Consider the following 13,992-nt stretch of genomic DNA (forward strand, 5'->3'; position numbering starts at 1 on the left):
ACCTGTCAGCACTTGTCAATCACTTTTCCAAGTGATGCTAGCATCACTTAGAAAAGCGCTTGACAATACGCATGAACAGTAAACATGCCAAAATGATTGATTTAGGCGGGAAAAACGCATGCAAATTACGCATGCATTTTTCCCGCCAGGGAGATGCAGAAATGAAGCAGAAAATGTCTGCTTCATTTCTCCAACGTGGGCACATAGCCTGAGTTTCGGAGGAGCACCAAGGTGGTAGAAACGGGAGCATTAAGCAGGCTGTCATAGTAAACCGTCAGTGATCGTGTCAGAGATCGCAGATGGAAGCTGGCATTCCATTTAAATGCTGATTGTCAGAGATTGACAGCAGAAGTTAAATGGTTAACAGCAGCTGCTGGAGCTCATTACTGGCTGTTAGAAACAGATATTTAATATATTCCATATCTCCGTGTAGAGAGAGCCCAGCTCCTGACCCCATTCCACATGCCATCATCCCTGCAATCATGTACATGTATGTGATGTTGTGTTACAGGGTTAAATGGAGCTTCATTCAAATTATTAAATTGGAATAGCCCAGTATGAGCCAGGAAGTCACATGACTCGAAAGACAACCAGAGCCATGCTGAAAACCTGGGGAAGATGTCATTTGGTGAGAAATGAAATAAAAAAAATTAATGGGAGTGCTTCTTTAAGGAAGCTACCAAAATAATATTAATGTCTCTGCATAGATTTACAAGGTAAATGCAGTTGATGTACTTATTGCTGTGCCTCAGCATGAAATAGACTTAAAGTAGCCATGTGAATAAACCCTTATGTGAGATCACAAATATTATGTATTTAATTATTATTTTTTTTTTAAAAGGTACAACACTGTAGCAGTCACCTACAACACAGGAAATCATTTTGTGTGTTTCCACTGCATGAATGATAATCGGGAGTGGAAGTATTATGATGGAATAGCTGAACACTTCCGCCCAGGTGACGGCGTAAAACTTGTGACTCCAGAATTCTTGAAAACTGTTTTAAAACCTGGCGTTACACCCGGACATATTATTTTTGTGAGGCAAAATGGCGATAAACTCCATAACTAAGAAGAAATATTAGTTTGTTAAAATAAAAGTTCTCTGCACATGTGGTTGTTGTTTTATTTACAAAATGATCATAACTTTGTATTTAGATTTGAGAGTCCTCAGTGGTTGATACCTTTTAATGGCTAACTGAAAAGATGGTAACAAATTGCAGCTTTCTAGACTACTCAGGCCTCTTCATCAGGCTAGTATAACATGAAATCTGAAGAGTCACATATTTATATACAATAGGACACAGAAATAATGCAATACATGAGACAAGTGACGTGAAGCAGAACTTTGAGTATGGGAGAGGGATAAACAAATGTGGCCGTAAATATTGGAGCAGTTCATAGATAAGAAGTGTGAAAGTTTTATTGTCCTGTGATGCCCATTTTGATGCCCAGAACCCATTTGGGCCAGGCTGGAGTGACCTGAATTTGATGTAGGCCATCACTATGTATGAAATATTTGTGTGAGATCAGTGGCCCAAAGTCATTTAAACCCTGAAAAACACCAGTTACTTATTCAAATCTGTGAAAAGTGGCTATTTGCCCACTTTGATGCCCATTTTGATGCCCAGAACCCATTTGGGCCAGGCTGGAGTGACCTGAATTTGATGTGGACCATCACTATGTATGAAATACTGGTATGAGATCAGTGACCCAAAGTCATTTAACCAATGAAAAACACCAGTTACTTATTCAAATTTGTGAAAAGTGGCTATTTACCCACTTTGATGCCCATTTTGATGCCCAGAACCCATTTGGGCAAGGCTGGAGGAACCTGAATTTGATGTGGGCCATCACTATGTATGTAGTGGCAGTGTGAGATCAGTGGCCCAAAGTCATTTAACCCCTGAAAAACACCAGTTACGTATTCAAATCTGTGAAAAGTGGCTATTTGCCCGCTTTGATGCCCATTTTGATGCCCAGAACCCATTTGGGCCTGTCTGGAGTGACCTGATTTTGATGTGGGCTATCACTATGTATGAAATACTGGTATGAGATCAGTGGCCCAAAAGTCATTTAACCAATGAAAAACACCAGTTACTTATTCAAATCTGTGAAAAGTGGCTGTTTGCCCACTTTGATGCCCATTCTGATGCCCAGAACCCATTTGAGCCAGGCTGGAAGGAAATGAATTTCATGTGAGCCATCACTATGTATGTAATGGCAGTGTGAGATCAGTGGCCCAAAGTCATTTAACCCCTGAAAAACACCAGACTTATTCAAATCTGTGAAAAGTGGCTGCTTGCCCGCTTTGATGCCCATTTTGATGCCCAGAACCCATTTGGGCCAGGCTGGAGTAACCTGAATATTATGTGGGCCATCACTATGTATGTAGTGGTGGTGTGAGATTAATGGCCCAAAGTCATTTAACCCCTGAATTCTCTCACCTGTGTAATACTAAGGAGATCTTGAAAACATGACCTGTGAGGATGGAGTTTGGGAAACACTGGTTTTTATGGTCTAATGGTACGGCCCCTCTCCCTTCTTCACAGATGCAGCCCGAAATTAAATAGGCGTGATCAGCGGCTACTTCCTTTCTCTATGAGAACGTGGTGCCGGCAGGTGGTGTGAGGGCGCGGAGGAGTAGAGCACGTGCTCCAGGCATGGCAACTCCAAGTAGAAGAGTCAGAGGCACTATCTTTATGTGTGCCTTGAACACAGCGGTTCCTGGCCGGGGACGGAGCGGCTCTGCTGTCCGTCCCTGAGGCTGCACCGCGCCATGCTGTGGAATCTGGTTACACCGCACCGTGTAAGTTGTTCTACACCTCTGTAGCTGCAGGAGAGGACATACTGGCATGTGGTGCCCAGTGTAAGGGGAGGCAGCGCTGCCCGTGGTGTACACAGGCTCCTGGGATCTGTGATGCCCGCTATTTACCAGGGTTTACCACCTTTTGGTGATGAGCCTTGTCCTTGTATCGCACGCAATGTACACAGTGTGTGCACAGGGGCTAACCTGTCTGCAACCTCTCAAGGCTGTATGCTTCTGCTTCCTCTAGGTCAGCTGGCAGTGCCATGGCTCCATTATGTCCCCCTGTTTCCTCTAGATCGGCTGGCAGTGCCATGGCTCCATATGTCCCTCTGTTTCCTGTAGGTCGGCTGGCAGAGCCATGGCTCCATTATGTCACTCTAGGTTGGCTGGTAGTGCCATAGCTCCATTATATGTTACTCTAGGTCGACTGGCAGTGCCATGGCTACATTATATGTCCCTCTGTTTCCTCTAGGTCGGCTGGCAGTGCCATAGCTCCATTATATGTCCCTCTAAGTCGGCTGGCAGTGCCATGGCTCCGTTGTATCCCCATTTACTCTAGGTCGGCTGGCAGTGCCATGGCTCCATTATATGTCCCTCTAGGTCGGCTGGCAGTGCCATGGCTCCATTATATGTCCCTCTGTTTCCTCTAGGTCGGCTGGCAGTGCCATGGCTCCATTATATGTACCCCTGTTTCCTCTAGGTCGGCTGGCAGTGCCATGGCTCCATTATATGTCCCTCTAAGTCAGCTGGCAGTGCCATGGCTCCATTATATGTCCCTCTAGGTCGGCTGGCAGTGCCATGGCTCCGTTGTGTCCCCGTTTCCTCTAGGTCGACTGGCAGTGCCATGGCTCTATTATATGTCCCTCTGTTTCCCCTAGGTCGGCTGGCAGTGCCATGGCTCCATTATATGTCCCCCTCTTTCCTCTAGGTCTGCTGGCTGTGGCATGGCTCCATTATATGTCACTGTAGGTCGGCTGGCAGTGCCATGGCTCCATTATGTGTCCCTCTAGGTCTGCTGGCAGTGCCATGGCTCCATTATATGTCTCTCTAGGTCTGCTTGCAGTGCCATGGCTCCATTCTATGTCCCTCTAGGTCCTGCTGGCAGTGCCATGGCTCCATTATATGTCCCCCTGTTTCCTCTAGGTCGGCTGGCAGTGCCATGGCTCCATTATACACTGTGTGCAGAATTATTAGGTAAGTTGTATTTTAGAGGATTATTTTTATTATTGATCAACAACTATGTTCTCAATCAACCCAAAAGACTCATAAATATCCAAGCTTAATATTTTTGGAAGTTGGAGTGTTTTTTTTTTAGATTTGGCTATCTTAGGAAGATATCTGTTTGTGCAGGTAACTATTACTGTGCAGAATTATTAGGCAACTTAATAAAAAACAAATATAATCCCATCTCACTTGTTTATTTTCACCAGGTAAACCAATATCAGTGCGCAAAATTTAGAAATAAACATTTCTGACATGCAAAAACAAAAAACAAAAAAATGAGTGATCAATATAGCCACCTTTCTTTATGATGACACTCAATAGCCTTCCATCCATAGATTCTGTCAGTTGCTTGATCTGTGTTCGATCAACATTGCGTGCAGCAGCCACCACAGCCTCACAGATACTGTTCCGAGAGGTGTACTGTTTTCCCTCCCTGTAGATCTCACATTTTATGATGGACCACAGGTTCTCTATGGGGTTGAGATCAGGTGAACAAGGGGGCCATGTCATTATTTCTTCTTCTTTTAGACCTTTACTGGCCAGCCACGCTGTGGAGTAGTTGGATGCATGTGATGGAGCATTGTCCTGCATGAAAATCATGTTTTTCTTGAACGATACCGACTTCTTCCTGTACCACTGCTTGAAGAAGTTGTCTTCCAGAAACTGGCAGTAGGTCTGGGAGTTGAGCTTCACTCCATCCTCAAAACGAAAAGGTCCCACAAGTTCATCTTTGATGATACCAGCCCATACCAGTACCCCACCTCCACCTTGCTGGCGTCTGAGTCGGAGTGGAGCTCTCTGCCCTTTACTGATCCAGCCTCTGGCTCATCCATCTGGCCCATCAAGAGTCACTCTCAATTCATCAGTCCATAAAACCTTTGAAAAATCAGTCTTAAGATATTTCTTGGCCCGTTCTTGACATTTTATCTTATGTTTCTTGTTCAAAGGTGGTCGTTTTTCAGCCTTCCTTACCTTGGCCATGTCCCTGAGTATCGCACACCTTGTGCCTTTTGATACTCCAGTAACGTTGCAGCTCTGAAATATGGCAAAACTGGTGGCGAATGGCATCTTGGCAGCTTCACGCTTGATTTTCCTCAATTCATGGGCATTTATTTTGTGCCTTTTTTGGCCAAAACGCTTCTTGAGACCCTGTTGGCTATTTGCCATGAAACGCTTCATTGTTTGATGATCACGCTTCAAAAGTTTGGAAATTTCAAGACTGCTGCATCCCTCTGCAAGACATCTCACAATTTTCGACTTTTCAGAGCCCGTCAAATCTCTCTACTGACCCATTTTGCCAAAGGAAAGGAAGTTGCTTAATAATTAAGCACACCTTATATAGGGTGTTGATGTCATTAGACAACACCCCTCCTCATTACAGAGATGCACATCACCAGATTTACTTAATTGGTTCTAAAGCCTATGCAGCTTGGAGTAGGACAACATGTATAAAAAGTATCATGTAATCAAAATACTCATTTGCCTAATAATTCTGCACACAGTGTATGTCACTCTAGGTCTGCTGGCAGTGCCATGGCTCAGTTATATGTCCCCCTGTTTCCTCTAGGTCAGCTGGTAGTGCCATGGCTCCATTATATGTCCCTTTAGGTCGGCTGGTAGTGCCATGGCTCCATCATATGTCCCTCTAGGTCGGCTGGCAGTGCCATGGCTCCATATGTCCCTTTAGGTCGGCTGATAGTGCCATGGGTCCATATGTCCCTTTAGGTCGGCTGGCAGTGCCATGGCTCCATTATATGTCCCTTTAGGTCGGCTGGCAGTGCCATGGCTCCATTATATGTCCCTTTAGGTCGGCTGGTAGTGCCATGGCTCCATTATATGTCCCTCTAGATCGGCTGGCAGTGCCATGGCTCCATTATATGTCCCTCTAGGTCGGCTGGCAGTGCAATGGCTTCGTTGTGTCCCCGTTTCCTCTAGGTCGGCTGGCAGTGCCATGGCTCTATTATATGTCCCCCTGTTTCCTCTAGGTCAGCTGGCAGTTCCATGGCTCCATTATATGTCACTCTAGGTCTGCTGGCAGTGCCATGGCTCCATTATATGTCCCCCTGTTTCCTCTAGGTCGGCTGGCAGTGCCATGGCTCCATTATATGTCCCTATAGGTCGGCTGGCTGTGCCATGGCTCCATTATATGTCCCTCTGCTTCCGCTAGGTCGGCTGGCAGTGCCATGGCTCCATTATATGTCCCTCTAGGTCGGCTGGCAGTGCCATGGCTTCGTTGTGTCCCAGTTTCCTCTAGGTCGGCTGGCAGTGCCATGGCTTCATTATATGTCCCTCTGTTTCCTCTAGGTCGACTGGTAGTGCCATGGCTCCATTATATGTCCCTCTAGGTTGGCTGGCAGTACCATGGCTCCATTATATGTCCCTCTAGGTTGGCTGGCAGTACCATGGCTCCATTATATGTCCCTCTAGGTCGGCTGGCAGTGCCATGGCTCCATTATATGTCCCTCTGTTTCCTCTAGGTTGGCGGGCAGTGCTATGGCTCCATTATATGTCTCTCTGTTTCCTCTAGGTCGGCTGGCTGTGCCATGGCTCCATATGAAGGTCCCCACGTTCCTGGTCGCCTGCTGATACCCACCAGAAATAAGCGCTCCGTGGCTTCCTGTGGGGCTGGTACCGCTCTGGTAATGTCCAGTTACATCATTCCTCTGCTGTTTGATGCCCTCTGCCTTTGTGTTGCCCATTTACTGTATAATTGGTAACTGTGGTGTCAGAAAAGGCAGAAAGAAATGCCATCATGGCTGCCTGGCTCTGGGAGGTCTTCTCCCTGGGTATTTAGCTGTTCTGGGATACTCCTGTACCATCTATTGTGGCACCACAGAGGGTCTGGTTGCCATAATGGTAGAAATACCATGTCTGGGAGCAAAACAGGAGTTTCCTGGTCAGGGAACACACAGAGGAGCGAGGAATACACGGGATCCGAGTCGCCAGCCATACGGGTGAGCACAGCACGTCTCACTCAGGGACGTGGGCTACACACGACTATAAGCGGGATAGCCAAAGAGTACAGTCAGAACGGCAGGCCTACAACTCCACCTGGCCAGGGGGATTCTAGGATTGCTCCCAGACTTACCAGGCCCTCATCCCTAGCAAGTACTCCCGTTGGGGCCTATATAATTACCACCAGTAAAGACCCTAGGACTGCACTGCAAAGACTCCGTATTATTATTACTGATCCAGGCACTATCACCACCATCATCCATACATGCTGCCCTGAAGCTCCACTCTTCCTGTGGGGAGTCACATCACCTTGCTGCACACACCATCAGCTTCAGTGGACTGCTCCGCAGCGGCGGTTCCCAATAACCGCATCCCACAGGTGGCGTAGTCGGACTATACATAAACTACCCTGGTTTGACCGCCCTGGGTCACGGACCGGGTCACCGTCACGGTGACTACAACCCCCAGCATCTACAGGCCCGGCTCTGGGTACCCCAAGGCCCAGGGGGCGCATCAAGTTTGGCGTAGTCGGCAGGATTGCGTGCCCGCTACCACCGGGTACTGCGCGCCTTCACAGACTGTGTCGCATACCGTGGTGAAGATTTCCCGCCATCTGTCGCCGTTTTCCCGCCATCGTCCGCCATTTTCAAGTCACCGCGCGGGAAGAAGAGGGGCGTGATCGCTGAAAACGTGCAAAGTCCAAAGCCCCGCCCCACGCACTGACGCAGCGCCAGGTCCTGGAAGGAGCCACAGTGAGCGCTGACGTCAGAAGCATGCGATGCCAGGTCCTCGACGGAGACCATCACCTGCGGAACTGCCGCCTACGGAAGAAAAGTGAAAGAAGGTAGGCCACGGTTCGCTAGGGGGGAGGAAGACACCCGAAATGGAGGGAACTTCAACCACCAGCGCGGCCGCTGCCGCGGTAATGCCATTCACCATGCCTTATATACCGGGGGCAGCGTGGTTGCTCCAGTACTCAGGAGAGTCGCACAACCTGAGTGACTTCAAGGAGAGACTCAGCAGTTTATTTAAAGTATACCCCCTGTCCGAGGAGCAGAAAGTGAGCATCCTTATAAGCCATCCTTATGGTGCAGCCCAGAGAGAAGTAAAGTCCTGGTCAACCAGGGAAAAAGGGACTGTAAAAGAGATACTGGCCTGCTTAAAGGACACTTTTGACACCCATACTACCGCAGAGATAAAGATGAAGTTTTATGGGTGCAAACAATGGGCACAGGACAGTGTACGGGACTATGCTTTAAACCTGCAGGAGGCGCTGAGGGCCATCAAACAGGTAGACTCTGACAGTGTGATGAAAACAGACTGTTAACTGAACAATTTATTGAGGGTTTACTGTCCAGCGCCCACCGAACCCAGCTGCGCATAATGGCTCTGCAAAACCCTGACTTAGACTTTGCTCATTTTAAGGACAGGGCCATCCGGGTGCTACGAGAACCAGCACCAGGTGGCGCTACAGCTCACCGCCGCCCAGCTATCACCTACCACCAGGAGGTGGCACCCTTTTCCCCGGAGCCTGTAGGAGCTGATGCACAGACTCTGGACAATGCCCCGTCTACAGACCTGCACCATCAGGTCCAAGAGTTAACTAAAAGTGTAGCTGCACTAACCAAAACTGTGCAGTCCTTGCAGGTGTCTCCCAAAGCAAAGATCCAGCTGGCTTCCAGTCCAGAGGACGTCCCATGGCACCGACAGAAGAAGATTCCACCATCCAGAGGGAGGAACAGCGACCGCTACGACCAGGACGTACAACCCATCTGCCTCCGCTGCAACCAGCCAGGACATTATGCAAGGTACTGTCATTTAAACGAGCAAAACCTGGGGCAGCTGGCCAACCCCCAGGCATAAGACCACCAGGCCCATCAAGCTGGCGAGACAAATATGTGGGAGGACGACCGGTCCTACCTGTCGTGCTGGATGGCTTTCCAATGAGCGCGTTGCTGCACACTGGATCCCAGGTGACCACCATCCCCTACATTCTTTTCAAACGGTACTGGACTGACTCTGACATCACCCGCCGTCCAGATGAACATTTGAGCTTTTATGCCAGCAATGGTCAACCCGTACCTCAGGTGGGGTTCAAAGAAGTGACCATAAAGGTTGGCAAAGTCGAACTGCCAGCACAAGGACTGATTATTGTCGACATTGATCGCCGAGAAAGTCATCCCATGATAACCTTAAGCACTAATGTCATTGAAAATTGTCTTGCAGAAATAATTGTCTTGTTACAGCAGGTTGCGGAGACCGCCAGTTCCAGCCAGCAGCGGGTTCTACAAAGAGAGATCAGAGCTCTGATGAAAATACAACAGGTAGAACTGTCTGGTGGTGAGATTGGCAGTGTTAGGATGAGTGACCCATTCCCTATTGCCATGCCCCCAAGAAGTGAACTGCTGATATGGTGCCGGGCAGCCATCGGTCTAAGGGGTAGAGATTACCAGGCCCTGGTAGAGCCTGTCTACTCTGACAGTAGGCCCACCATTTTGACAGCCAGGGGGGTGGTTGATGTCCGCCATGGAAGAGTGCCAGTCTGCATCCTGAACATTGGGGAAAAAGAAGTCCATTTTTCCCGGTATGCCACCCTGGCCAAGCTATTCACCGTCAACCAAAATTCTATAAAGACAGTGGAACCCTTACCTCCATCCAAACAGGCGGAGGATAATGGCTCCAAGGGACAGATGGAGGACTGGTGCCAGAAGCTGCATGTGGGCACTGACTCCACCCCTCCACATCAAAAACAAGGAGTATACCGGGTGGTCCAGGAGTATGAGAGGGTCTTCAGTAAACACCCACTCGACTTCGGGCAGGTAAAGGGGGTTCAACACCATATCCCCACGGGAGACCATCCACCCATTAAAGAAAGGTACCAGCCTGTACCGCCAGCACACTACCAAAATGCCAAAGGGATGTTACGAGAGATGAAGGAGGCTGGGGTAATAAGAGACAGTTGTAGCCCCTGGGCACCTCCATTAGTTCTTGTAAAGAAAAAGGATGGCACAATGAGACTGTGTGTAGACTACAGGCAAATTAACCGTATAACTCATAAAGATGCATACCCGCTACCCAGGATAGAGGAGTCACTAGCTGCGTTAAAATCTGCTAATTATTTCTCTACCTTGGATCTTACTAGTGGGTATTGGGAGGTTCCTGTAGCAGAGGCGGATAAGGAAAAGACCGCATTCACCACCCCGATGGGCCTCAGCGAGTTCAACTGCATGCCATTCGGGCTCTGCAACGCTCCAGGAACCTTCCAGCGGTTGATGGAGTGCTGTCTAGGACATAAGAATTTCGAGACAGTCCTCCTGTACCTGGACGACGTCATAGTATACTCCAAGACATAAGAGGATCATCTGAAGCACCTGGCGGAAGTGTTTGAAGCCCTGGCTGGCTTTGGTCTGAAGGTGAAGCCGTCTAAGTGCCACCTGCTGAAGCCCAAAGTACAGTACTTAGGACATGTGGTAAGCGCTGACGGTGTAACACCAGACCCCGACAAGATCACTGTAATCAAGGACTGGCCGAGACCTTCCACCATCAAAGAAGTGCGGCAGTTCCTCGGGTTGGTAGGCTACTACCGAAGGTTTATACCAGGCTTCACCAAGATGGCGTCACCCATGCAGGACCTCCTGATAGGCCAGTCCAGGAAGGCCAAGAACCAGAAACCACCATTCAAATGGGACAAGCTGGAAGATGAGTCCTTCACCAGGTTGAAGAAGGCCCTAACAGGAGACGAGTTCCTGGCCTACCCTGATTATGGCCAACCCTTCATCCTCCACACGGACGCGAGCAACGTGGGACTAGGAGCGGTGCTGTCCCAGATCCAGCAAGGCAGAGAAAGGGTGATAGCCTGCGCCAGCAGGAAGCTCCGGCCCACAGAAAGAAACCCAGAGAACTACAGCTCCTTCAAATTGGAGTTCCTTGCCATCGTCTGGGCTATGACTGAGCGCTTCAAGCATTATCTCGCCTCTTCCAAATTCACTGTGTACACGGATAATAACCCGCTGACACACCTGGACACTGCAAAACTGTCACGCTGTCTCAGTATACTGGAGGTAGGGGGCCTAAGCTGACCCTAAGCTGGGGCCCTGACTAATCCCTCAACCTGGAGGTACTGTTAAAGGTACAGAGGTCCAGGCCGCCAGCGTAACCGCTACCTCCTGAGGATCCCTGCACCTAAGTAATCTAGTCCTGAGAAGGACCCCGATCACAACAAAAGGGGACAAGAAATAATATGCCCACACACAGTACTTAGACGAACGAGACAGTACAAGGGAAAAACCAAAACCACCTTGCATACAACAACTACACAACTACAACAGAGGGAACACCAACGGGAAAGGAGATAAATGATAAAGCGAGGAAGGGAAAAAACACTCCAAGTACACTTATCTCAGAAACTCCAAACACCACGATCCGCTCTGTAAGTCTGAATGAAATGCTTTCACCGACACTTCCCAAACAGACCAGCAGGCATTTGAAGGAGTCTCACTACAGAAGTATTGATTGCAGCTGGGCGAGGCTGGACCTCGTCTAGCACAGAGAGAGAGAGAATTAACTCCCTCACTGCCGAAAAACACAAAGCACCAACAAGTCAGCTGCGAGAAGTCAGGCTGTGTACTCGTGACGATCTTCGTGGCGACACACCCGTGACAGTACCCCCCCTTCTACGAGGGGCCTCCGGACCCTCAGGGCCAGGTTTATCCGGGTGAGTCGTGTGGAAGGCCCGAACTAATCGGTCTGCGTTAATATCCGACGCAGGAACCCACATCCTCTCCTCAGGACCATACCCTTTCCAATGAACCAGGTACTGAAGGGACCGGCGATTAAAGCGTGAATCGATGACCCTCGATACCTGGAACTCCAAGTTACCATTGACCACCACTGGAGGGGGAGGTAAAGGTGACGGTACCACCGGCGCCACATACCTCTTAAGCAATGATCTGTGGAACACGTTGTGAATTTTAAACGTAGGGGGGAGGTCAAGACGGAATGCCACCGGATTAATAATAGAACTGATTCTGTACGGCCCGATGAACCTGGGACCCAGTTTCCAGGAGGGAACCTTAAGTTTAATATTCCTGGTAGACAACCATACCCGATCGTTCACACTTAGGTCCGGACCAGACACTCTCCTCCTATCAGCCATACGTTTGTATCGGTTCCCTATAGTATTCAGATTCTTCAGCACCCCTCTCCATACTGAAGCGAGTGATGAGGAAAATCGTTCCTCCTCAGGAACCCCCGAAGAGCCCCCCCTACTGAAAGTACAAAACTGGGGGTGAAAACCATATGCCCCAAAAAACGGGGACTTACCAGTAGACTCGCTCCGCCTATTATTAAGAGCAAACTCTGCCAGAGGTAAGAAAGAAGCCCAGTCCTCCTGGTTCTCTGACACAAAACACCGGAGATATGTCTCCAAGCTCTGGTTCATACGTTCCGTCTGACCATTGGTCTGAGGATGAAAAGCCGATGAGAATGACAAATGCATCCCCCGCCGTGCACAAAACGCCTTCCAGAACTTGGACACAAACTGAGACCCCCGATCAGACACCACCTCGGAGGGTACCCCGTGAAGCCTCACAATCTCCCCAATGAACACCTGCGCAAGAGTTTTAGCATTAGGGAGAGCCGGAAGAGCGATAAAATGTGCCATCTTGCTGAACCTGTCCACTACAACGAGTATGACCGTTTTACCCGAAGACGGAGGGAGGTCCGTAATAAAGTCCATAGACAGATGAGTCCAAGGACGCTCCGGGATCTTCAAAGGTAAGAGGGCCCCAGACGGACGGGTATGTGAGGTCTTAGAGCGCGCACAAACCCCACAGAACGCGACAAAAGTTACCACCTCCTTATGTAAGTTAGGCCACCAAAACCGACGCGAGAGGAGATCCACAGTTGCTTTACTCCCCGGGTGTCCTGCAAAAACTGAGTTATGGTGTGCCTCGATCACCTTTTGTCGCAACTGATCTGGAACAAACAGTCTCCCCGGAGGTCCAACAGGGGCGTCCCCCTGAGCCTCCAATACCTCCTCCTCCAGCTCAGAGCATACTGCCGAAACCACCACCCCCTCCTGAAGGATAGGAATCGGGTCGTCCGTATTCCCGGCCCCAGGGAAACTACGAGATAAGGCATCCGCCTTTACATTTTTTGACCCAGGACGATATGTAACGACAAAATTAAACCTGGTAAAAAACAATGACCACCTAGCTTGTCTGGGATTCAGACGTTTCGCGGACTCCAGATATAGCAGGTTCTTGTGATCGGTGATGACGGTGACCGGATGGACTGCCCCCTCCAAAAAATGGCGCCACTCCTCAAAAGCTAACTTAATGGCCAAGAGTTCCCTATTGCCGACATCGTAATTCCTCTCAGCGGACGACAATTTTTTAGAGAAAAAGGCGCACGGATGCCACTTACCAGGGGACGAACCCTGTGACAATACTGCTCCCACCCCTACCTCGGAAGCGTCTACCTCTACAATGAATGGCTGTGACGCATCAGGTTGAATGAGTATGGGTGCCGAGGCAAAACATTTTTTCAAGGAGGAGAATGCTTGACAAGCCTTGTCAGACCACCTAGAAAAATCCGTCCCCTTTTTAGTCATGTCTGTGAGAGGCTTAACCATGGACGAGAAATTACGAATGAACTTCCGGTAATAATTAGCAAACCCCAGGAAACGTTGTAGTGCCTTAAGATTCTCTGGCCGATCCCACTCAAGAACTGCCCGCACTTTCCCAGGGTCCATACGAAAACCGGACGCTGAAACCAGGAAGCCTAAAAACTGGAGTTCCTGTACGGCGAACACACACTTTTCCCATTTGGCATACAGTTTATTATCCCGCAAGATCTGTAACACCTGCCTAATGTGCTCCTGATGAGACACCAGATCCGGCGAGTAAATTAAGATATCATCCAGATATATGACAACAAACTGTCCCACCAGGCGGCGAAAAATGTCATTAACAAAGTGTTGGAACACCGCCGGGGCATTAGTCAG

At 49.1% G+C, this 13,992-nt stretch overlaps 1 non-coding gene across 1 annotated transcript; it reads left to right on the plus strand.

The window, feature by feature from the left end:
* The first annotated feature begins 6,712 nt into the window (after positions 1-6,712).
* LOC141175122 (small nucleolar RNA SNORA13) lies at positions 6,713-6,841 on the plus strand. Its single transcript, XR_012253014.1, has one exon. It is a non-coding gene; the product is annotated as a small nucleolar RNA SNORA13 (small nucleolar RNA).
* The last annotated feature ends 7,151 nt before the right edge of the window (positions 6,842-13,992 follow it).

This window comes from Phyllobates terribilis, unplaced genomic scaffold (assembly GCF_046119375.1).
Source record: "Phyllobates terribilis strain yellow unplaced genomic scaffold, ASM4611937v1 Scaffold_1__5_contigs__length_1240528914, whole genome shotgun sequence".
Taxonomy (NCBI): domain Eukaryota; kingdom Metazoa; phylum Chordata; class Amphibia; order Anura; family Dendrobatidae; genus Phyllobates; species Phyllobates terribilis.